Source organism: Capsicum annuum, chromosome 7 (genome assembly GCF_002878395.1).
Source record: "Capsicum annuum cultivar UCD-10X-F1 chromosome 7, UCD10Xv1.1, whole genome shotgun sequence".
Classification (NCBI taxonomy): Eukaryota; Viridiplantae; Streptophyta; class Magnoliopsida; order Solanales; family Solanaceae; genus Capsicum; species Capsicum annuum.
In genome coordinates, this window is record NC_061117.1 from 53,270,258 (window position 1) to 53,295,690 (window position 25,433).

The following is a 25,433-nucleotide window of genomic DNA, read 5'->3' on the forward strand; positions in this document are numbered from 1 at the left end:
TTATTGTGCCGACTCCTTTAAATACACTTGCACTCAAAGTAAGTATTTAGTAGACACAAAGTCACTTTTGCTAGCGACTATTTTTTAGGAAAGCTCTAAATAAAGTATTTGTAAAGAGGAACAGATGCCTTTGTTGTCATCCTTGATCTCAAGAGATGATATAGACAATTCAAAAGGTCCTTGATAATTGGTATTGAACCCGTCTTTGGGGATATCCAAAAATACCATTCTTGAGCATTATATGCTTTGGTGTTTTTACCAATTTTCTTGGAAAAGATTCCCATTTTCGTGTATTGATCCCTACATTCACAAAAAAATGGTTGGTTTTGAGTGAAACTACTCCGTGTTGACCTATTTCGAGCTATGGTTTGCTCCTTTCCATATTTTAGGTTCTTCGTCATGTTTGGACTTCCTCCCTGACTCCCTATTTTAATAGACATCAGAGAAAACATGAAGTAAAAAAATGTATGTAGATTTTCAAAAATAGTCTTGATTTTGAAAACTTAGTATCAAAAACTTATGTAAAATATTTTTTAGAAAATATCTATCAGTCATGTCATGTACTAGATCAATGAACGACTTCCTCTTGAGGCTCGACTATATCCAACATCTGATGGAGGATTTCTAAAAACTCATCATCATTGCTAGAGAGTTCTACCAAAAGTTCTAACATTGCTGGAGATTTGGTATATCCAGACCTTGTCACGCTAGTGATTTCTAAAACTTGACTTTGACCGCTTGGTGTAGCGGAATTTGAAATATATTCCAATATATTAGTGAAAATTTTGTGGACCTCCTCAAAATTTCTGCCCAGTTTAATATTTTTTAAGATGATCTTGGCTTGAGAAGATCTCGAGACTTTCTCCTAAAGTCTTTGAGAGTCTTCATTCTCTTTGTATAATGATCTTCTTCTTTTGAATTTTCAAGATTCCTTCTCATAAATTCTGCCCTAATTTCTATTTCCTGGGGTGGTATGGCCGAGCCGTTTGGGTGCCTACGTATCCCGTTGAAGTAGGAATCAGATCAAACCTAGTTCAGGACTATGCTAGGGATATATAGAAAAATCTAATGGGTTAACCGAAGCTGACATAGGCCGCCCACGTATCCCTTTCTTGGGAATTCAGGTCAAACATAGTTCGTCCATGAAAGAAAAGGGTAAATTCTCCTAACACTCAATTTGGATCGGGGTTTGTCAAGGTTTCATAATGTACGGTACAGTATTGTATGGTATGGTACTGTATAGTATAGTACAATACAATGTTTGGATGGACTCTATTGTTCATAGTTGTTTAATAATAAGTTTGTTGTTTGGTTTAATGGTATGGTACTGTATAGTAACGGGTAAGTTCACTAAAATGCCCCTCATTATCATAAATTTTAAATTTATCAACACTGACTAGTAAAATAATTTTCTTTATTTTAATGCAAGTAAATTGACAATGTGAAACTGTACGCTAGATACTTCTGTATGGCCAAATGCAAACATAATAAATCTTGAAAAATTGCTGGACCAGTAAAATCAGAAAGCTTTTATTTATCAGACAAGTTCCAATTTGTTTTTTAGATCAAAATCGAAAAAGAGGTATCAATAAGTATGAACAAATTTCCTACTCTTCCTCGAGCTTGAGCTCAATCAGCCTTTAACACAAGACAAGAGGAGCTTGTCAAAAGGTAAAGAATATTATTAGAATCTGAGAGAACGAGCGTAGAAGAAGAGAAGGCAGAAGAACAAAGAGAAACCCAGAGGAGAACAACACAGAGGAGAGATTGAGAAAAATAGTGTAAAAATAAAACATATTAGGGTTGAAAGTAATATAGGGTAAAGGATAAAATAGAATTAAATATTATAATATATGGGCATAATTGAAAAAACTATAAGAAAACCATGGGATACCACTAAATAGGTAGTTCTTTAAATTGAAGAATTTCATGGTTACCAAACCATGAAAAGATACCATTCCATTCCATGACTTTTAAAAACAATCAAAACAAACATGCTTCCCTTGGTAACCATACCATACCATAATATGGGAAACCACCTTCCAAACAGAGGGTAAGGAGTTGACCGACATCGACATAGGCCACTTACGTATCCCTTTCTTGGGAATTCAGGTCAAACATATTTCATACATAAAGGGGAAGGGAGGCAATTATATATCATAAAACAAATACTTTCATGGAAGTGATTACAAATAAACAAAGGAAATAAAAGCCGAAAAATTCTTCAAGCATAGTATCTCTTTACCGCATCGGAGTTGATTCACTTGGTCCACTTTTGACCGTCCATATCAGATAGGATCAGAGCACTTCCATATAACACCTTGTGAACTATGTATTGTCCTTGCCAGTTTGGAGAAAACTTGTCTTTGTACTCTTCTTGATGAAAAAATATGAATTTGATAACCAATTTTCCAACTTTAAATGTTCAACCTCTTACTTTCTTATTGAATGCATAGATCATTCTGTGTTGGTACAACTAGCCATGACACACAACAACCATCCTCTTGTCATTGATCAATATGAGTTGTTCATAGAGAGCGCTAATCTATTCTTCATTGCTTAATCCAGCTTCTTGAATAATCTTTAAGGAAGGTATTTCAACCTAGGCAGGTATCATAACTTCATTCCAATAAATAAGTAGATAAGAAGTTTCCCCAATTAAAGTTTAAACTGTTATGCGATACCCTAGCAGAGCATAAGATAATAACTCATGCCATGATCTATCATTCTTGACTATTTTCCTCAAGATCTTTTTGATATTCTTATTGGTGGCTTCCACAACTACATTCACCTGTGGACTATATACGATCGAGTTGGGATGAAAAATCTTGAGCTAATCACAAATCTCATTTATCAAGTGACTCTTCAAGATAGCCCCATTATTAGTAATGATTGATTTTGACACTCCAAATCGGCAAATCAAGTTGCTCTTGACAAAATATGCAACTAATTTCTTGTCACGGCTCTATATGAGGCAGCTTCCACCCACTTGGTGAAACAATCAATAGAAACTAAAATAAATTTATGTCCATTTGACGCTGGTGGCTCTATTGGTCCAATAACATCCATACGCCAAGCTACGAAAGTATAAATTCTACAAAAGTACAAATTGAACTCATCGTATAAAGCTTATGTGGAGGCATTCGAATCAAATCTCCGTGTATCTGGCATTTTGGAAACTTCTGCACATACTTGCTCCAATCATTCTCCATAGTCATCCAGAAGTAACCAATTCTTAAAATCTTTCTAGCATGGGTAAATCTATTATATGGGCACCACAGACTCCAACATGTACTTCTTTTATTAGTTTTGTGGCTTCCGCGACATCAACACATCTTAGAAATCCTTAGTCTAGAGTCCTTCTAAAAAGAACTTCCCCGTTTGGAAAATAGTTCTTAGTCCTTGGCGGCAATACATCCTGAATTGTCTTGATTTTGGAAGGGTCAAACTCGATGCCTCTTTTACTGACTATGAACCCCAGTAGTTTCTCAGCTGGCACTCCCAAATCATACTTAGCAGTGTTCAACTTCAAGTTGCATTTTCTAAGTCAGTTGAAGAACTTTTCCAGATGTTTTAGATGATTTGAACCCTTATGAGATTTGATGATTACATTATCCACGCACACCTTAATTTCTTTATGAATCATATCATTAAAAATCATCATCATAGCCCTCATGTATGTCGCACCAACAATCTTGAGACCAAATGGGATTGACCTACAGTGATAAATGCCCCAGGGTGTAATGAAAGCTGTCTTTTCCATGTCCTCCTCATCTATTAATATCTATGATACCCGACGAACTAATCCATAAAAGACTGTATTTCATGCATTGCACCATTATAGATGAGGATGTGGATATTGGGTAGTGGAAAATTATCTTTAGGACTAGCTCTATTCAAATCCCTATAGTCAATACAAGTTTGGATCTTGCCATTATTTTTCGGCACTCGATTAATATTGGCTAGTCATGTTGGATATCTTATAACGCTCAACTTACATATTAATTTAAGTTCAAGGTGGTCATCATTAATATATTTACCCAACTTTGGAGTTGGGGTTGAATCCATGAGGAGCAATGTGAGGGGAAATCAAGTTACTTCGAAATAATAAATACAAGCTAAATCCAAACCAATGTTACAAGAAGGTAAAAATAGGGAAGATAAGTATCAACATTAATGTTTCTTTTTGGGTCTTTTCTAGTATAACTTTGGGGCTACAAATAATTAGAGTTTTAACAGGCATGCACGAATCTTAGGTTCATGTATTACTAAGGGATTGATGCGTGGGTGTTAGCAATTAACATCAATTTAGTAAGTCAAATATGGGTAGGTTTGGTTATAGATTTTGATGGTAGTCTTTAAGCAAAAAACCAGGCTTTCACCCATTGATTCTTTCGAATACGTAATAGGTGTGTTCAACAATTGGTAACCACAACCTCAATCTAGGCATCCCTATTTCTAGGTGGATACCCATGGTATAGTCAACCTCACATTTATCCTCATGTCTAAGATAGTGAAAATTTAGCAAACTACACACATAATTGTCTATCATTGCTTTGGTCTCCATATCCCTCTTTCAAGGATGGTATGGATTCCTAAACTTTACCCAAACCCTTCTTTCGAAGATGACTTTGGGTTTTCTAGAGCATGGTAATTTCACTCATCATACCCATATAGGTATTTGGGGCTTTCACCTATCAAACCCCAACCAAGTTAGCATAGCAATGATAAAACCCATAAACATGTACTACTAAATAGAAGCTAATCAATAACAACCCATACACACTTTAACCTTTATTCACTCATAACCCCAAGGAGGAGATATAGCTACACATAAGATAAATAAGCATAGATATACCCATAATCTCCATTGAAGTGATTTATTGAAGCTTAATTGAATATTACTTCAAACTTGGCACTCCCACAAATCAACAATGGAAGTGAGTTAATCTTCCACTTAAAAAGTCTCCAATATATTCTTCACCCAAAATTTATATAATATTTTCTTCTCCAAAAATAGAGGCTATGAATTCAAGAGCTAAACCTAAAAATGGGGGAAGATGGAATTTGATTCATAATGCTAGGGTTTGAGTCTTTTTGTCAAAATTGGAATCAACCATGTGCATTTCCAGTTTTACCTATGGGCTGATTTCTTCCACTAAACAACGATTGCACCAGCTTGGCTGTGATCGTGGCCCCCGCGATCGGGATAGACTTAAGCAATCATAGTTGATTAACCCTGCTCTACTACCATAATCATGATCAAAAGACCGCGACCGTGGTAACTGAGGACCTTCTGCTCCAGGTCTTCAACTACACTTTCTTGCTCTCTTTTTGGTCATTTTAATCTCAAATCCACATCTTTCTGTCTCCTCAACTCTATTCCTGCAAAGAGTGGATATTAGTGCATTTAATCATAATTATGTCTTGTTTATTCATTCTAAACAAGGTAATGTGCACAAATGTTGAGTGCGAATGGTTGGTAAAATGACCACTCATCAATATCTTGTGACCTCTACAACCTTAGATTGAATTTGTTTCGTCACTTCTCCCTTGATATTCAAACTTAAATATGGCTTAAATTTCTGTAGTTTTTACTTTAATGGATAAAACTCGGGACTAATTGGTAACTTTTGTAACACAATATTGGTACTTAACCCCAACATATCATCGTAGGACCAAGTAAATATATCAATGTTTTCCCACATCAAGTAGATGCGTTCTCTTTTCTATGACTCTGTTTGGTAAATACTAACTCTTGTCTCCTAAACTTAATCGTGGTCTCCTAGGTTAACTATTTCAATTTCCTCCAGGTTGGGCTTCTGCCAATTTTCAAATTCTTCTATATTTTCCACTAACCACTCCTCATCATAGTCTTTCCTTTCATCATCATCCATCTTGCTTTGTTCATTTAGCCCTTGACATGACATGATATTGGCAGGTTTTAAATTATTTTTACTAAAATAAATAAACAAACAAAGTCAGAGGACAAAAACATGATTCAATATAGTAAAATAAATACAATTATACCTCAAAATAACTTTTTAGATAAAGAGAGGACTTTAATTGAAATTTGGGAACTATTTACAAAATATGGCTCATGACTCGCTCAAGTACGGGCCCATACCTTTTTTAAAATAGTAAAAAATGCAAAAAAGGAAATTTAAGACATAAAAAGGGTGGATCGAGGGCCTCCTCCGACTCATCACCAATTTTTAAAACTATTAGTAGTTGCCCTTTTCATCTACCATAATAGGCGACGAGTTTGAGTGTAGTGGAGGTCCAATTCTGCAAAGTCTCTACTAGTGCAACCCTCCTCACGCCACTAGCCTCTAGGAATTCTTCTAGTATGGCATTACATACTTTGAATAGATTTCCTATCCTATCCCTAAGACCATCATCTATTGACACTTCACACACAGAAAATGACTGGTAAAAGACTGGTAGCAGCTTGGGTAGACCTATCTTTGACTTATCTTCATTCTCATCTTCCTTTGTTGGCTGTTACCCTAACCCATACCTAAATTCCTTTTTTGGGATCATGATCGACTCCATGATTCCTTCCAAATTTTTTCCAAGCCCCGATAGGCTTGAACCCACTTCTTAATATCATAGTCACCATCATCTTATAGATGGAGGACATTGGCATTTGGGGTGCCAGATCTTTCTCTGCAGTATTTATAATTTCCACTGTATAAAAATTACTAAGCCTTTGAATATCTTCAATCACAGGGACATAACCATTGGTATGACTCAAACGGCTTCCTTCTTTTTTTTCAACAAACGAACTTCAACAATTTATGAAGATTTGACGAAATTGATTTTGTACCATGAATCCACATCCTCTTAAGAAGTAGATTGTAACTAAGGTTAATATCATAACATGAAATTTAGCCTTGAATTCAGCAGGTCCCATCTGGATGTACAAATCAATTTCATCTATAGTATCTTTTTGCCCTCTATCAAAAGCTTGAACATTAACATGGCTTTGGAGAACCTTTCCTAACTCGTAACCTATTTGAACCAATGTAGAAAAAGGATAAATGTTCAAACTAGATCCATTATCTATCAATAACCAATTAATCACATAGTAACGATAATTAATTGTAACATTTAAGGCTTTGTTATGCATCAACCCCTCAAAAGGCAACTCTTCCTCACTAAATGATATGCGGTGACTTCCCATAACATTTCCTATCATTGTGGCTAGATTTTTAACACTCATTCCTGCAAGAACATATGCTTTATCTAGGACTTTCAATAAATATTTTTGGTGGTATTGCAAACTTATTAACACTGCCTAAATATAAATTTGTGTTGGAGTCTTTTCCAAATGCTTGACAATTAAATACTTTTTTGGCTGCATATGCCTCCAAAATTCTTTGTCCTCCCCTTCAACAATTGGCCTTTTTTGTGAATTCTTCCTATTGGTCAAATATTTAATAATATAGTATCATCCATACTATGTCATTCCCTGAGTGACAGTAGTTTGTATAATAAATTCCTTTCTCGGTAATGGTGGAGCATATGCCTGAGTCGAGGCTGTCGTTACTATAAGTAGGGGTCTTTTATTGGCACTTAACGTGGCTATGACTCTCTTTATCTTCTCTTTATCTTCTCTACTTTTGGGATTTTCTAAATTGACCTTAGTAATAGCCTTGCTAGAGACCCATTTGCCCTCTATTTTGATCATGTTAACCATAGCTCCCCCATGATTATGCAATGGATTACTGTTGATATTTGGAGTCAACGATTGGAAAGCAGTAATCTTTTGATCAATCAAGTGTTGGATCGTATGTTTAAGGTTGATAGAATCTTTGATATTTTGCTCGACCACTTCTGAATGATAGACACAACTTTATTGGGCATGAAAAAAATTAGGAATTAGGATTGGTAGGTTTTAGTTAGATAGGCTGCAAATTACCGGCTTGTTTTAATCTTCCAAAAAGTTAGGTACGAATATCAACTAATGGCGTGAAGTTTTGAGAAGGTTTCTTTTTGAGGTTTGGACTAAGGAGGTTGATGATAGTTTGGACGTACTTGGACAATCATTCGGTGGTTTGGAAGGGTAGCTTGGACTTGAGGCTGATAATTTGATTTTGAAACTTGATATTGGGTTAAAATATTTAGTTGTGGAGCTCGGTAGTTGGGTAGGACATTTGGATGTGGAGCTTAGTATTAAGGTTGGATATTTAGAAGTGGACTTGGTATTGGGATTGGATATTTGGAAGTAGATCTTGGTATTGGGATTGGATATATGGAAGTGCAGCTTGGTACTGGGTTAGGCGTAGAATACAGATTGAAAACTTTGGGCGGTGGAGAAGAAATACTATTCCTGGGCTTGAATTTCTTCTTCAATTTAGAAACAGAATCAGCAGAGACTGTAGTCACATCTTTTCTTTTCTTCCTTGAAAACACATAAGACCCGGGATGATGTTGAGGTTTTAATAATTTTCCCTTTTTGAATGTCTTTTTCTAGAGATTCCCCAATTTTTACCAAATCTATGAACGTTTCCTTGACCGCTGATACCATTTTATTGTAAAATTCTCCTTTTTGAGTGTGAGAGAATGCCAATACCATTTCCTTTTTAGACATGGGAGGTTGTACCTCTGTAGTTTTTTCTCCAATGGAGGGCACAATCTCGGAAACACTCATCATTATTATGCTTAATCCAGTCTAGTGAGTGTCTGACAGGGACTATTTCAACATTAAATGTAAACCTATCAAGAAATATTTTAGCCAATGCCCTCCAGCTAGACCATTTTTTAGTTCCTGAGATGTAAACCAATATAAAGCTTCACTGCTTATGCTTTGGATGAGTGGGCTCATTAGTAATGCCTCATTTTTTCCTACCCTGACCATTTGATCGCAATACATTCTTAGATGAGCCAATGGATTTTCGGTGACATTGAACGCTTCAAATTTTAGAACCTTGTACCCTTCTGGTAGATCTACCCTAGGGTGCACACACAGATCATCATACCCCAGACCATCACTATCCCCTATCCCATGAGATTTCTTGATTCTCATAATCTATTTATTCATATCTAGCAATTTTTTTCATGTTCAATCCTCCATTCCTTTTTCTTCTTCTCAAAGTGGTACCTCAGGATTAGGAAAGGGTTGTAGACGTTAAGGGATGTAATAATATGAGAAGGATTTAGAACGGTAGCTTGATTTTAAGGATGAGAGGAGGTTGGGTAGTAGGCAGGGAGAACATTTTGGAGATTGAAGATACTTTGTGAAACTTGAGAGTGGTTTGGTGGAATTTGAGAGGGATTTTGTGGAATTACAAATAGATTTTATGTAATTGGAAATGGATTTTGTGGATTTGGAAATGGATTTTATGGATTTGGAGATGAATTTTATAGATTTGGAGATGGACTTTTTGGAGTTGGGAGCGGATTTTGTGGAGTTGGAAATGAATTTTGTGGATTTAGAAATGAATTTTATAGATTTGGAGACGGATTTTGTGGAGTAAGGGATGAATTTTGTGGATGGTAAGAATCTGGGTTATTTTCTCGATTGGTGTTTTGGATAACATGAACTGATGGATTATTGATAATGGGATCTGTGGGCATTTTGGAGGCGAAAGATATGCTATTTAGACAATTTCTAAGAATAGGAGTATTGTGGGAAGGAATTTAGAGTGGAGGCTTGTGTCCTCCCGGGACAGAAACATTGATGGTGATGGCCATATTAGGGAAATATCTTGTATAATTCATCTCTTCTTGGAGCATTTCCAATTTTCTCACAAGTTCAGCAATCATCTCGCTTTGCTATGCTATCACATTGTCCCTGATGGTCAATGCGTTATCTTCGATGCTTTCAGTCATATTTGAATGATGGTTAGATGATGGGATTTTAGGAGCTTTTGATCGAGTGAATTAAGGATGTTTTTCTAGATTGTTTCAACACAAATTAGTTTTCTATTATTTGTAAAGGAAAATAACTCAAAGGCAGATGTGTTAGATCCCATACATGATAAACAATGCAAGATATTCGATAAGAAGTAACCACATAGAGTTGTTTTGATCATAGGCATACTGATCTTGGGGAGCATAGTACATAAATTTGCCTTCGATTCAAACAAACTCACATAAACACATAATACAGTTATATCACACAACAACATGATAATAAGTTCATCTCCTAATTGGGGTGACCCTTTTGAGCCCAGGGTTGGCCTAGTGAATTTTGAAGGAAATATATGCTTTTTAAAACCAATCCATTATCCCATCAAATATCTCTCTCTCTCTCTCTCTCTATATATATATATACATACATATATATATATTGGGTATAAATGCCTACAAAAGTTGCATCAAAAGGGATACAATCTTTAGGGAAAGGGAAAATAACATGAAAGAAAGAACAAGGTCCCGCGCAGGGGATAGAAAAGCTAGCTCCTAGATGTTCCTTCATCGACATTTCCCCTCTTAGCTTTATCCAAATCTTGCCATATATGATTTTTTTGATGATCTGGTGAATCCTGCATAACTCTGCTTTACTTTCATAGGCCATCTTCTATATGCTATCAATATGAGAAACCATGCAATCATCTAACTTGATCAAACACTGCATAGCGTCATCAACCTCTTTCCTTTCTCACTTTAATTCTCCTTTTAACTGGTGTATGGTTGAGACGTCCTCCATATGCATCTGCTAGTGCACAATCTCACTTTTTTAGAATTCATCATGAAGTATGTGGAGCAAAATCTGGTGTTCTAATTCTACATCAATAATTTGTGTGGGCACATTCGAACTCGGGATCAATGCTCCGACAAGATTCTTCTTCAACCACTCTTTGTAGGTATCACTAATCTCAGGTTCATACCTGATATGAAAAGAGACTTCCTTTATCTTTCTTCTTTTTTACCAATCTACCATGTACTTTTTGAGTGGAGATTCACCTTCTTCATACTCGGTGATTAATGTAACCGTAGGCGCCATTTGTGGTGTTTTTTGCTTGATTTCAAATTGCCTAAGGACTCTATCAGGATTATAAGGATGAGTTTCCATGATACTTGGAAGTACTATAAAAGGCCATTCGTCCCCTCAAGTAATGTACTTCCCTGGATGAAGAAATTTAATTGACCACTGGATGTTGTTATCTCTTAACTACACGAAAGTTTTGAGCCAAAATTTTGGAGTTTCTCTTCTCTTAAACCTTTGTAGAGACAACCAAATGCTATGTGATGATAGATGATCGATCCTTGTTATGGGGTCTGGCTGCTCTACTCTAGTATCTTTTAACAAATGCTTCATCATCCACCATTACCAGATAAGGTTACATCGTTGAAAGAAATGATGCTTGCCTTGATATCTTCTCAAAGCTCGATATATTTCAGCGATGATCATAGGGGCTAACATATGGAATACCTTAGTAGGACCATAATCTATTTCGTAGAAGAGAGCGTGTGTCATCATAGCTACTCATGGATAAATGGAGTTATTTTCTCCTTTTGGGAACACCATAGTTTCGAGTAAGCCCACCGCGAAAGCAAATGTTTTTTTCTCCTTCCATTTTAACTCCAATTCAAATTTATGTCCAAATTTCTCAAAACATTATACCTTCCAAACCGGAGATACAACTAGTAAAAATATATGTTTTCCCCATCATATTTCCCCAACTAGGTATCAACATTGATTAAAAATACATCCTTGGTCTTCTGACAATTCCATACGATAAGGACTAGAATGTTGTTCTCAGGTGCACTTTTACTTTTTTTACACATATAGATGCTCTCATAACAAGTCATTAATTCTACAATAGTGGGAGTCTATTCCACTTCCCCGAAATGGAACACAATGTTGTTATCATCCAAAAATTTGTTAGTATATGGATCATTTCAGGACAAACGTCCATCTCAATAAGTGAAAGTAGATGCCTGATATGTGTACTAACAATCTTTTTATATTTTACATTCATATGGGTCCACTACACTTTCAAGAATTTATCAAGTCCTGTAACCATCTTGAATCTTTTGCAAGGGTATGGTTGAGCCATTCCTACATGAAAGTAAGCAAAATAAGCCTTCCCATACGCAAAGGATAATAGATTAAATTAAAATAACATGTATTTCTTTAACACACAAATATGATTCGTCTGTAATTGGCTCGTGACCAATAAACACAGGGTAGGTTTTTTAATGGGCCCAGTACCCTGTAAGACCCCACAAAGTTCCCTTGTAGTTTGAGCCTTAAGCGTGTCAAGTGAAGTGTAATTTCGGCCCTAAAAGATTGAGAAGAGACTTCTCAAGTGATTAGTGTTTAGTCATGTTGAGTTTTCATGAAAATGACTTCCTATAGTGTAGAGAATTGAATTAGCTTTCACACGATACCAATTTCATCCAAATCTGGCATCAGGGTAAGAAGTTATGGCTAATTTAAGTCCTAGTCATAAAACAGACTCATTTTAGTGCCTGGCGTGTCACAGAGAGGGTCTATTTGAAAATTGTCAAATTCCAGTGGAACTCTATGATAGTGGCGCATCGCGGAGGACCCCAATTTTTCAATAGTCAATTTCCAGTAGCCTAGCGCAATTGTGATGCGTCGCGCTGAAGTTCTATGTCCCAACCAGTGGGACAACGCAATGGCTCTGTGTCGCAGTGACTCCTAGATTCCCATTTGTCAATTTCCAGTGAGCCACCGCGATAGTGGCACGTTGTGCTGGCCCATAAAATTGGGTTCCTAGTTTAATTTTTCCATTTTCGTACAGGAGTTAAAAAGGGCACTTTGTACTTTTTCCGAGCCTCTTAAACTGTACAAACACCGAATTAAAGTTATTTACAAGCATTCTATGAAGTTTTTCTCAAGTTTTATCTCAACAAAACCCTAAGTATCCAAAACCTCTTCCAAGAATCTAAAGAATCCACCATAGATTTTCTAAATTGAGTCAAAATTCAAGGTTCCCAAGTCAAGGGCTTCAAGAACCCTCATTCAAGAGTACAAATAGAGTCTCAAAAGTGAGTGTTCATCCAAATCTTCTAATTCAAGGTATGTGGGGTTTTGAACAAGGGTAATCCTTTCACCCTTGTGCCCAATGGCTTATTTAAACTATAATTTTCTGTAATTTATGAGATTTTACATGAAATTGAATTGGGGTTTTCACCCATTGTTATTGGTTGCAAGCTTTTGATATTTCCCATGAATTGAGAGTCTAATGGCATAATTTTTACATGTTTTCTTGAGAAATTGTAGCTGGGTCTATACCTCGTGATTTTAATCCTTGAGCAGTTAATAGTTGAAATATTTGAGATATTGAAGTATATGAGTATCTTAAGATTATGAGCTAAATTTCTGTAAATTCTAGATTTCTATGTGATTCATGAATCTATATTCTATCTAATATGCATTTTGATGAGTTTTAACTTGAGATTGAATTATGAGTCATTAAGCCCTACTTGAGACTTGTAATTTTATGAACTTTAAGGATATAAGCACACATGATTTGAGTATTTTGAGATTATTGAGAAATGTTTTGACCTAATGGTCATAGAGCTTTGAAATCCACTTCACTACATCAGATTCCAGATTTGATTATTGGGTTCTTGTGAACCATGAGATTATTTTGAAAGTAGATTTTCATGAGATGAGCGATATAAACTAAAGAGAGTAGTATTTAACACCGAGTTGGATAAGTTACTATGGTTTCTTACCCTAGAACTACGTGCCATCGTAGGTTTGAGATTTTGGTCCTAATTTTGAGATGATTGGGCCTGAGGCTGAGATAAGTGATTACTGAGTTGAGGTTATACTCCTTGGGAATAGTATGCTGCCTCTCCCCAACGTAAGGTTTCTTCCTTAGGAGGACAAGACGTTGGACTCCATGTAGCTCGCATAGTTTATGTCGGTTAAGAGAACCTCCCTAAACTAAAGTATTTTTCTTTGAGATAGAATATTTTTCCTAAATATTTGGGATGAGATATTTTCTAAAATAAATGAACTGCTTTGAGTATTTTCCATAGAAGGAAGTAGTTTTTTCTACTAATACGAGTTGATCACCGGTTTTCAAACCAAAGTTATATGATTTTGAGTTCCAAGAGTTTGAGTTTAAAAGAGTTATAAGTTCTTGAGCATTAAAGAAGTTTTACACCCCATGAGATTTATGCATGCGTTGAAAGCATTGTTTAAAATTTCCTTCAGCCTATGAGTAATAAGAATAAGAGAAGAGTACTGATTTTAAAGTCAAAGTATAATGACCCACGAGAGTTACATGCTTTATTCTACATAATTTATGAGCTTTACATTTTAGACTTATTCAAGCCTTGTGAGTCATTCCTATTTGCTTGCATAATTTGATTAAAGAGTATTGATATATTTTTATTTAAATACATACACCCCCATATACTCTGTACATTCCTAAGTGCTGATCCACATATACGTCTACGTGCTACATTGTCTTATAATATAGTTTTAGGTGCTCAGTCCCAGTCTCGTTAGTGATTCCCGAGTACCTTTGTCTATATTTCTCCAATGGTGAGTCCTTATGGTTCGAGGGCCTATCTTCAGATATTTCAGTACTTGAGTGTTTATGTCATTTTTTTTAGTTCAGTTTGAGTCAGTTGGGGACCTGTCCCAATGGCTCTGTAGTTGTAGAGGCTTTATGAGACTAGTTATTAGACTGTGGTTGTGTTGAGATTTCCAGTATTATGGTCGTTTGGACCAAGTATTACCTTCGTATTTTCTTTTATTTGATATGACAGTGCCAGTGTTTTGTATATTTCTTCTTAAATGAGTTATTATGAGAAGTATAGGCTCAAAGGGTTAGCTTAGGGCTACTTGTAGCCCCAAGCACCGTATGACATCCCAAGAGGTAATTTTGGATCGTTACAAACTTGGTATCAAAGCTAGGTTTTAAAGGGGTCCCAGGTTGTCTGATAAACTGTGTTGAGTAGAGTCTTGATCATCGGTTTATAATGTGCCACATCTTTGAGCAAGAGGTTGGAAGACATTTTAGGAAAAAGTTGTTTTTTTTAGATTCTATCATGCCTATAGTTATCCCTCTCGTCTAATAATTTGTGCTCTCCTATTTCAGAAAATGCCTCTTTGAAGAGCGGATGCCCGTAAAAATAATAATGAGCTACCCAGCCCGTTGATCCCTTGAATGAAACAGTGTCTCATGCTGAGTTTTGGGCAGTCTTTCAGGCGTTAGCCCAAGAAGTCACCGCTAATGTTTGGGCCAATAACCAGGCCACAGTAGCAAATTATTAGGGAGGTGGTGTAGCTATTTCTAGGATCCGTGATTTCATACGAATGAATCTATTAGAGTTTTATGGGTCCAAGGCAGGTGAGGATCCATATTTAAACCTTGAGGAGGTGACAAGGATCACGTAGGTGATGCATGTTTTTGAGGAAGAAAGTATAGAGTTGGAGTCTTATAGGTTGAAGGACATAGCTTATGACTGGGTTGTATCATGGAGGGAGGGTAGAGGTAAGGATGCTACTCCTATGACTTGACAAGTGTTCTAAGATACATTCTTGGACAAGTTCTTTATGCTTGAGATGTGGGAAGCAAAGATTGAGGAGATTATGAACTTAAGGCAGGGCTCTATGACTGTTAAGGAGTACTGGTTGAAGTTCAACCAGTTGGCCAAGTATGCTCCTGATTTGATTTCTGACACCCGAGCTAGTATGAGCAAGTTTGTGATAGGTGTTTCTGTTTTGGTACTGAAAGAGTGTAGGATTGTGATGCTTCATAGAGATATAGATTTGTCTAAGTTGATGATGCATGCATAATAGATAGAGGTAGATAAAATTAGAGAAAGAGAGATAGAGTGAGGGGTAACAAGAAGGCTAGATCTAAGTAGCATGAGTATAGTCAGCTAGGTTCCATAGAGAAAACTGCCCTTAGTTTTAGAGACGTTCATCTATTCCAGTACCTTCATCAGCTAGTGCTCTCATGCCTAGAGGTAAGTAGGACAAGAGAGCAGGTCTTTTATGTCTAGGTCGCAGAACAGTGTTGGTAACAATCCCCATTATCCTCCTTGTCCTAAGTGTGGTAGGGATCATCCTGGTGAGTATTTCAAAGATTTGAGGGGTTGTTTTTGTTGTAGCAAGCAGGGCTACAGACTTACTAATTGTTTGCATGCTAGGCAGGGGACTAGAGATGCCCGACCTCAGGCACAGACTACTATTACCTCAGCTCCTATCCCTCGTCCCGCCCCTGTTTAGGGTACTTCATCTAGTGTTGCTGGCGGTCAGCACCAGAATAAATTCTATGCCTTACCATCACATCAGGAGTAGGAGGATTCTCCCGATGTTGTTATTGGTATGCTCCACATTTTTTATTTTGATATTTTTGTGTTGTTGGACCCCGGGTTAAGTCTCTCTTATGTGACCCCACTTGTGGCTGTGAATTTCAAAATGAGTCCTGAAAAAATTCCTGAGCCTTTCCTAGTCTATGCATTAGTAGGGGAGTCAATTATTGCTAAACAAGTGTATAGAGATTGTCCTATTACTGTTCTTCATAGAGTCATACTTACTGATTTGATAGAGTTAGACATAGTGGATTTTGACCTTATTCTGGGTATGGATTGGCTTCATTCTTGTTATGCATCTATAGACTGTCGTACCCATGTGGTCAAGTTTCAGTTCCCTGATGATCCAGTTTTTAAGTGGTTTGGGAGTTCGATATCTCCCAAGAGTTATTTTATCTCCTATCTCAAAGCCAAAAAGCTAATATATAAGGGTTGTATCTATCACCTAGTTAGAGTGAAAAACACTAAGTTTGAGGCTCTAACTAGTCAGTCAGTTGATATTGTTAATGAGTTTCCAGATGTTTTTTCGGAAGATCTCCCAGGGGTACCTCCTGATAGAGAGATAGAGTTTAAGATTGACCTTCTTCCCGACACTCGTCCTATTTTTATTTCGCCATACCATATGGCACCTGCTGAGCTTAAGGAGTTGGAAGAGGAACTTAAAGATCTTTTAGACAAAGGTTTCATAAGGCCCGGTATTTCTCCTTGGGTCACACCTATTCTATTCATGTGAAAGAAAGATGGTTCTTTGTGTATGTGCATTGACTATCATCAACTTAACAAGGTCACAGTAAAAAATAAGTATCCTCTTCTAAGAATTGATGACCTGTTTGATCAATTGCAAGGTTCAAGTTATTTCCCCAAGATAGACCTTACATCCAGCTATCATCAACTTAAAGTAAGGGAATGTGATATTCCAAAGACAGCCTTCCAAACCCGCTATGGTCACTTTGAGTTTCTAGTCATGTCTTTCAGGCTAACCAATGCCCCAATAGCTTTTATGGACCTCATGAACTGAGTGTTCAAGAAATATCTTGATATGTTTATCGTAGTGTTCATAGATGACATCCTTGTCTACTCCCGCAGTAAGCGTGATCATGCAGATTATGTTAGAATTGTCTTCCAAGCTCTTAGAGGTCACAAGTTGTATGCCAAATTCAGTAAGTGTAAATTTTGGCTAAGTTCTGTATCCTTTCTGGGTCATATTGTTTCAGCCGAAGGTATTAGAGTTGATCCCTAAAAGACAAAAGCTGTAAGAAATTGGCCTAGACCTATCTCTCTATATGATATTAGAAGTTTCTTCAGTCTAGTGGGCTACTACTGTCGTTTTTTTGAAGGTTTTCTTCTATTGTATCTCCTATGAATTGGTTGACCCAAAACAAAGTTAAGTTCCAGTGGTCAGATTCCTGTGAGAAGAGTTTTTAGGAGTTGAAGACTCGACTTACTTCAGCCCCTGTGTTGACTTTGCCTGATGGTACAAATAGTTTTGTGGGGTATTGTGATGCATATAGAGTTAGTTTGGGTTGTGTGTTGATGCAAAAAGGTAATGTTACAGCCTATGCCTCTAGACAGTTGAAGCCGCATGAAAAAAATTACCCAACCCATGATCTTGAGTTAGCTGCTGTGGTCTTTACTTTGAAAATCTGGAGACACTATCTTTATGGTGTTCATGTTGATGTGTTTACTGATCATAAGAGCCTGTAGTATGTATTTACTCAGAGGGATTTGAATCTTAGGCAGATTAGGTGGTAAGAGTTGTTAAAAGACTATGATATGAGTGTGTTGTATCACCCGAGCAAGGCTAATGTAGTGGTGGATACCCTTAGCAAATTGTTTATGGGTAGTGTTGCTTATGAAGAGGAAGGTAAGAAAGAGTTAGCTTGTGATGTGCATTGTCTGGCTAGATTGGGTGTTGGGTTACTTGATTCAGTTGAGGAAAGTACATTGGTGCAAAGTAGTTTTGAATCCTATTTAGTTTTGGAAGCGAATGAGAAGCATGATAGAGATCCTAGTTTGGTCAGACTGAAAGAGATAGTTATGGACCAAAAGGTAGAGGTTTTCTCCTAAGGGGGAGATGGCATGTTGAGATTTTAGGGTAGATTATGCATTTTTTGTGTTGATAATCTAAGGCAGAGGATTCTGGCTGAAGCGCATGGCGTGCGGTATTCTATTCATCCCGGCACTACCAAGATGTATTGCGATTTGCGGTAAATCTATTGGTGGAATGGTAGGAAGAAGGATATAGCTGAGTTTGTAGCAAAGTGTGCAATGTGACAACAGGTTAAGGTAGAGCACCAAAGACCTGGTGGTGTGATGCAAGAGTTTGGTATACCCACTTGGAAGTGGGAGGTGGTGAATATGGACTTTGTGACCGGGTTATCCCTTTTGCGTCGTCATCATGATTCTATTTGGGTTGTGGTAGACAGATTGACTAAGTCAGCGCATTTCCTACCTATACATACATCCTATAAAGATAAAGATAATGCTAGATTGTATATTCAGGAGTTGGTCAAGTTGCATAGACTTCCCTTGTCTATCATCTCAAATAGGGGTACTCAGTACACTTCTCAGTTTTGGAGAGCATTTCAGCAGGGTCTTGGCACCCAAGTTCTTTTGAGTTCTGATTTTCATCCATAGATAGATAGTTAGGCTGAGAGGATCATTCAGACCCTAGAAGACATGTTGAGGGCATGGGCTCTTGATTTCAAAGGTAGTTGGGATGAGAAGTTTCTATTGATAGAGTTTTCCTATAACAATAGTTATCATGCTAGCATCAAGATAGCACCATTTGAGGCCTTATATGGTAGAAGATGTAGATCACCCATAGGTTAGTTTGAAGTGGGTGAAGCTACTGTGATTGGGCCAGATGCAGTGTTTGAAGCTATGGGGAAATTTAAGTTGATTAGAGAGAGGTTAAAGACAACTCAGAGTCGTCAAAAGTCATATGCAGATATGAGGAGAAGAGATCTTGAGTTTGAAGTGGGTGATTTGGTGTACTTGAAACTTTCACTCATAAAAGGGGTGAAGAGGTTTGGTAAAAAGGGAAAGCTTAGTCCCTGTTATGTTGGCTCGTATAGAGTTTTGAGCCGTGTTGGGAAAGTAGCCTATGAGGTTGAGTTACCTACGGAGTTGTTAGTCGTTCATCCTATTTTTCATGTCTCCACGCTTAAAAAACATATTGGTGATTCTGTTATAGTAGATCCCTTAGAGAGTGCTGATGTTCAGAACAGTCTTTAATTTGATGAGATTCCTATTGAGATCCTAGATTTTCAAATCCGTAGACTGAGAAACAAGGAGGTTCCCTTGGTCAAAGTGTTATGGCGGAACCAGTCAGTTGAGGGAGCTACTTGGGAGGCAGAAATAGATATGCGGCCAAGTACCCACACCTCTTTTACTTGAGTTCAGATCAATCCGAAGGTATTATTCTTCCTTAATTCAGCCCTTCTAATCTAAAGTTCTGCTATATATCTATTCTTGCATGAGTTCTTGCAATTTTCGGGGTATTCAAGAGTTTAGAAAGACATATAGTTAGTTTAATGAGTTTTTCAAGCTTTACATACTCAATTTCTTTCGTGCTCTTAGAATAACTAGCGACATTCAAGGACGAATATTTCCAAGGGGGAGATATTGTAAGACCCCACAAAGTTCCCTTGTACTTTGAGCCTTGAACGGTTCAAGTGAAGTGTAATTCCGGCTCTAAAAGATTGAGAAGAGACTTTCCCAGTTCAATTTTTTCATCTTCGTACAGAAGTTAAATAGGAGACAGTGGACTTTTTCCAAGCCTCTTAAATCGTAGAAACACCAAATTAGAGTCATTTACAAGTATTCTATGAAGTTTTTCTCAAGTTTTCTCTCAACAAAAACCCTAAGCATCCAAAACCTCTTCTAAGAATCTCAAGAATCCATAATAGATTTTCTAATTTGAGTCAAGATTCAAGGTTCCCAAGTCAAGGGCTTCAAGAACCCTCATTCAAGAGTACGAATAGAGTCCCAAAAGCGAGAGTTCATCCAAAGCTTCTAATTCAAGGTATCTGGGGTTTTGAACAAGGGTAATCCTTTCACCCTTGTGCCCAAAGGCTTATTTAAACTACAATTTTCTGCAATTTATGAGATTTTACATGAAATTGAATTGGGTTTTTCACCCATTGTTATTGGTTGCAAGCTTTTGATGTTTCCCATGAATTGAGAGTCTAATGGAATGATTTTTACATGTTTTCTTGAGAAATTGCAGTTGGGTCTATACCCCATGATTTTAATCCTTGAGAAGTTAATAGTTGAAATGTTTGAGATATTGAGGCATATGAGTATCTTGAGTTATGAGCTAAATTTCTGTAAATTTTAGATTTCTATATGATTTATGAATCTATATTCTATCTAATATGCATTTTGATGAGTTTTAACTTGAAATTGAATTATGAGTCATTAAGCCCTACTTGAGACTTGCAATTTTATGAACTTTTATGCTATAAGTACCCATGATTTGAGTATTATGAGATTATTGAGAAATGTTTTGACCTAATGGTCATAGAGCTTTGAAATCCACTTCACTACATGAGATTCCAGATTTGATTGTTGGGTTCTTATGAACCATGAGATTATTTTGAAAGTAGATTTTCATGAGATGAGCGATATAAACTAAAGAGAGTAGTCTTTAACACCGAGTTGGATAAGTTACTATGGTTTCTTACCCTAGAACTACGTGCCATCGTAGGTTTGAGATTTTGGACCTAAGTTTGAGATGATTGGGCCCGAGGCTGAGCTAAGTGATTACTGAGTTGAGGTTATACTCCTTGGGAATAGTATGCCGCCTCTCCCCAACGTAAGGTTTCTTCCTTAGGAGGACAAGACGTTGGACTCCATGTAGCTCGCATGGTTTATGTCGGTTAAGAGAACCTCCCTAAACTAAAGTATTTTTCTTTGAGATAGAATATTTTTCCTAAAGCTTTGGGATGAGATATTTTCTAAAATAAATGAACTGCTTTGAGTATTTTCCACAGAAGGAAGTAGTTTTCTCTACTAATACGAGTTGATCACCGGTTTTCAAACCAAAGTTATATGATTTCGAGTTCCAAGTGTTTGATTTCAAAAGAGTTATAACTTCTTGAGCATTCAAGAAGTTTTACTCCCCATGAGATATATGTATGAGTTGAAAGTATTGTTTAAAAGTTCCTTCAGCCTATGAGTAATGAGAATAAGAGAAGAGTACTGATTTTAAAGCCAAAGTATAATGACTCACGAGATTTGCGTTACATGCTTCATTCTACATGATTTATGAGCTTTACATTTTTGACTTATTCATGCATGCATGCATGATTTGATTAAAGAGTATTGATATTGTTTTATGTAAATACATACACCCCCGTATACTCAGTATATTCCCAAGTGCTGATCCACATATACATTTATGTGCTACATTGTCTTATAATATAGGTTCAGGTGCTTAGTCCCAGTCTCGTCAGTGATTCCCGAGTACCTTTGTCTACATTTCTTCAGTGGTGAGTCCTCTTGGTTTAAGGGCCTATTTTCAGAAATTTCAGTACTTGAGTGTTTATGTCATTACTTTCAGTTCAGTTTGAGTCAGTTGGGGACCTGTCCCAACGGCTCTCTAGTTCATGGAGTAGTAGAAGCTTTGTCAAACTAGTTATCAGACTATGGTTGTGCTGAGATTTCCAGTATTGTGGTCGTACAGTTATCAGACTATGGTTGTGCTGAGATTTCCAGTATTGTGGTCGTATGGATCGAGTATTACTTCGTACTTTCATTCATTTGATATGACAGTTCTAGTGTTTTGTATATTTCTTCTTGAATAAGTTATTATGAGAAGTGATAGGCTCAAAGGATTATCTTGGGGCTACTTGTAGCCCTAAGAACCGTGTGACGTCCCGGGAGGTGATTTTGGGTCGTTACATACCCCCTCAGTTATTGGGTCATCCTAGACTCATATCTAAAGAGGGTTTTGGTTTTCGCTCTATCCTGATTATCTAGAGTGGGTTTGGACCAGGTTCTAAAGTGGACGACTTGGGTTTGGAAATACGAACAACCATCGGACGCCTAACGTTCCAATAAACCATTGTATTCCCAACATTTGACTTGGAATTGAACAATAGGGGTAAGGACATCCACGAAATCTCAAATAATTTATATATGTCAAATAAGAAGTATGCTATGAAATGCAACTGTTTAATTTTATAAAATTTAACCACTGAGGCACATAAACAGTTTAAACACTACAATAGTTAGTTGAAGAATCTAATTCAAATATTTGGTTAGAACTATGTTAAAAATCCCCAACAAAGTCGCCATTTCTGTTTTGCGGAGAAATGACTTTTGTGATTTTTTCACGAATTAAAATACTTTCAAAAAAGTTTTCAAACTCAATTTTTGAAAATATAGTCTCCACTTAATTTATTTAGGAAAATCAAGAAAACCCTAAAAAATTATTTAAACAATTCAAAACAGAAAAATCCTTTAAGTTTAGAAATTCCAAGACAGTGATTCTATTAATATTCTTGGAAGGTTGTTAAGTCACCAAGAGTATTTGCTAACTTGCAGTTATCTGGACTATTTAAAAACAACTTTTTTTTGACTAACTTTAAAAGGAAAAATTAATTTTTTAAAAGGAATCGATTAAGGAAAATTTTTTCTTCAAGATTTGTCCAAAATATGTTTTGACGACTTAGCGGGAAGTTTTAACTATGTCTAAGAAAACTAAAAATAATTAGCATATAAAGGGGAAAGGTGGAGGCTAAAAGACTTTGGCCAGTAGGCCCAAATCTACAAACCCTGTCCTAAGCTAATTTGGGCTATTTGCCCATCTTCACTTGTCCTAATCTAAATACTTGGGCTTTTGTTCGACAACCTGTCCTAAACTAGTTTTCGGACTTGGAATACCCATAAATCCGCTTTACCTCTATTAATTTACTACTTTGGTTCTGAGGCCCAAAATGAATGAATAAATCAATAAATAAATAAATAAAACATGAAAATAATAAAGGTCGAGACTATTCAAGTTTCTAGATCTATGCAACTTTATCAATGGATTTTGACCCCTTTTTTTATTTCTTTCACCTCCTCGCATTTGTACCCTATGTATCATCCTTTTGACCCTTCTTTTGAAATTTTCTTGAAAGATGAACCTCATTGGCCCATTACAAAATGCAAAGGGGAAAAGAATCCATTTAGACTCCAAGAAATTCATGCAAAGAAATGATACGAAACTAATACATGTTCCAAATCGGTGGTAACATGCTAAAGGATTCATGTTACAGTGAAAGGTATTCAAGCACGAATCAATGATTCACAAAGTTGGAGAGAGAGCATATAATCAAAGAAATCCCAATTAATAGAAAGGACAAGATAAAACCAATAAATTGTCATGATTTTGGGTAAACAAAGTTAAACTATTATTTTAAGAATTCATAATAAGGATCATAATTTATTCAAATAATATTAGCATGTCAAGTCAGGGAAAACAAAAGAACAGACCCCAATTATCACACGAAACAAACCTAAGAAAATTTTTTAATCGACTAACATCTCTTACTCTAAAACTTTATAACAACAATATTTTAAATAGGCAACTTATCATGAGAGGAAGACATCCCAAATTTTAGAAGCAAATTTATTGAGGTAAGATAACAATCACACAAATCGGAGAGAACATGATGTCTATACAAAGGAAATAATAATTCTTGAAAGCCATAAATAGATGACATGATTCCATCAATAGATATTCCAAATAGTGAAGATTTATCAACTTGATCATAAACAAACGTCTCGAGATGATTTGGGAAAAAAAATAAAGTCATTTGTATTAAAGAAAGAACACATAGTCACATCGATATCTACTTTAATATAGATATTCAATAATAAAAAATTCATAGATAACCAATGAAATGAGGAATACCCATGTAGCAAAATCTAATTTAATTAGAAAAATATTGTTAGAAGAACATTTATAAAAATATGTGATTAGTCAGCTAGAGAGATAACTTAAAACACAGGTTATTTTTAAAGAAACTCTCATATCTAAAGAAACACTGTCAACCATGGAAACCTACTTCAATATGGCAAACATAAGTATATAGACATTGAATTCGTGACATATATTTATGCAAGCTAGCTAAATATGTTTCATCACTTAATCGATTATTCCAAACCTCTGGTTCCGCGTATCTCACAAAGAAACAAATGAAAAAAAAATAACAAACTGCTCCATAGATATGCTTCAACACAGAATGGAAACTTCTTTGGGGTAGCACAAAACACTTAACAACCTCACAATTTTAACATAACTAAAAATAATGGAAACAACAAACAATCTTAAAGCAATGCAACAAAAAAATTCCCACTTCTTTTCTCAGCCCAATAAATCAAAAGGACAACGAATTTATAACTACTGAAAGAAAATAAAGAGACGTTTGGAAAAAATAATAAAACCATAACCAAAAATAGGAAAATGGAAAAGCAGAGTAGCGAGAGTGAAATATAGCAGAACTAAACCATAAACCAAAACCCCTCTTGTAAGCGATGAAGTAGGTGAGCTCAATTTTTTTGCTAAGGTCAACAAAAATAATACCTCAACACAGAACGAAAATTCCATATAACCAATAAATAAATGATGCTACCAGAAAATCCAACTAATTATCAACCCAATAATCAAATGACAACAAAATTTACCATTCTAAACCTTCTCCAAAATAGAAAAACATTTAATAACTTACAATTTCAGCAAAACCAACAAAGCAAAACAAAAATACTATAGGTAATATCCTATAGCCTTCAAGGCTTTCTACAGCAAACAATCTCAGCAAATAAAATTACAACTACAAACAACATGATTATGAGACTAAAACACTAAAAAATCGACTAGAAGAAGAAGAAGAAGAAGATATTAAGACTAAATGAGACAAAGTGTTACCTATTTCAGAGCAGCAAAATTAGATTTAAGCCTCCGACAAAATCTTAACCACCACCAAAAATCTTCACTGCGACTCCTAGAACTTCAAGTAATCGACGACTTTCACAATTTTTTTTACTAGAAAAATGAGACTTTTTTGCTCGAAAGCTTTTTCAACCTTTAAGATTTGCCTCAAATTACTCCTCAATGACCCTTTTATAGAGAGGATGGAGGGTTACACCTTATGCTTCCACCGATATGGGACAAAGGA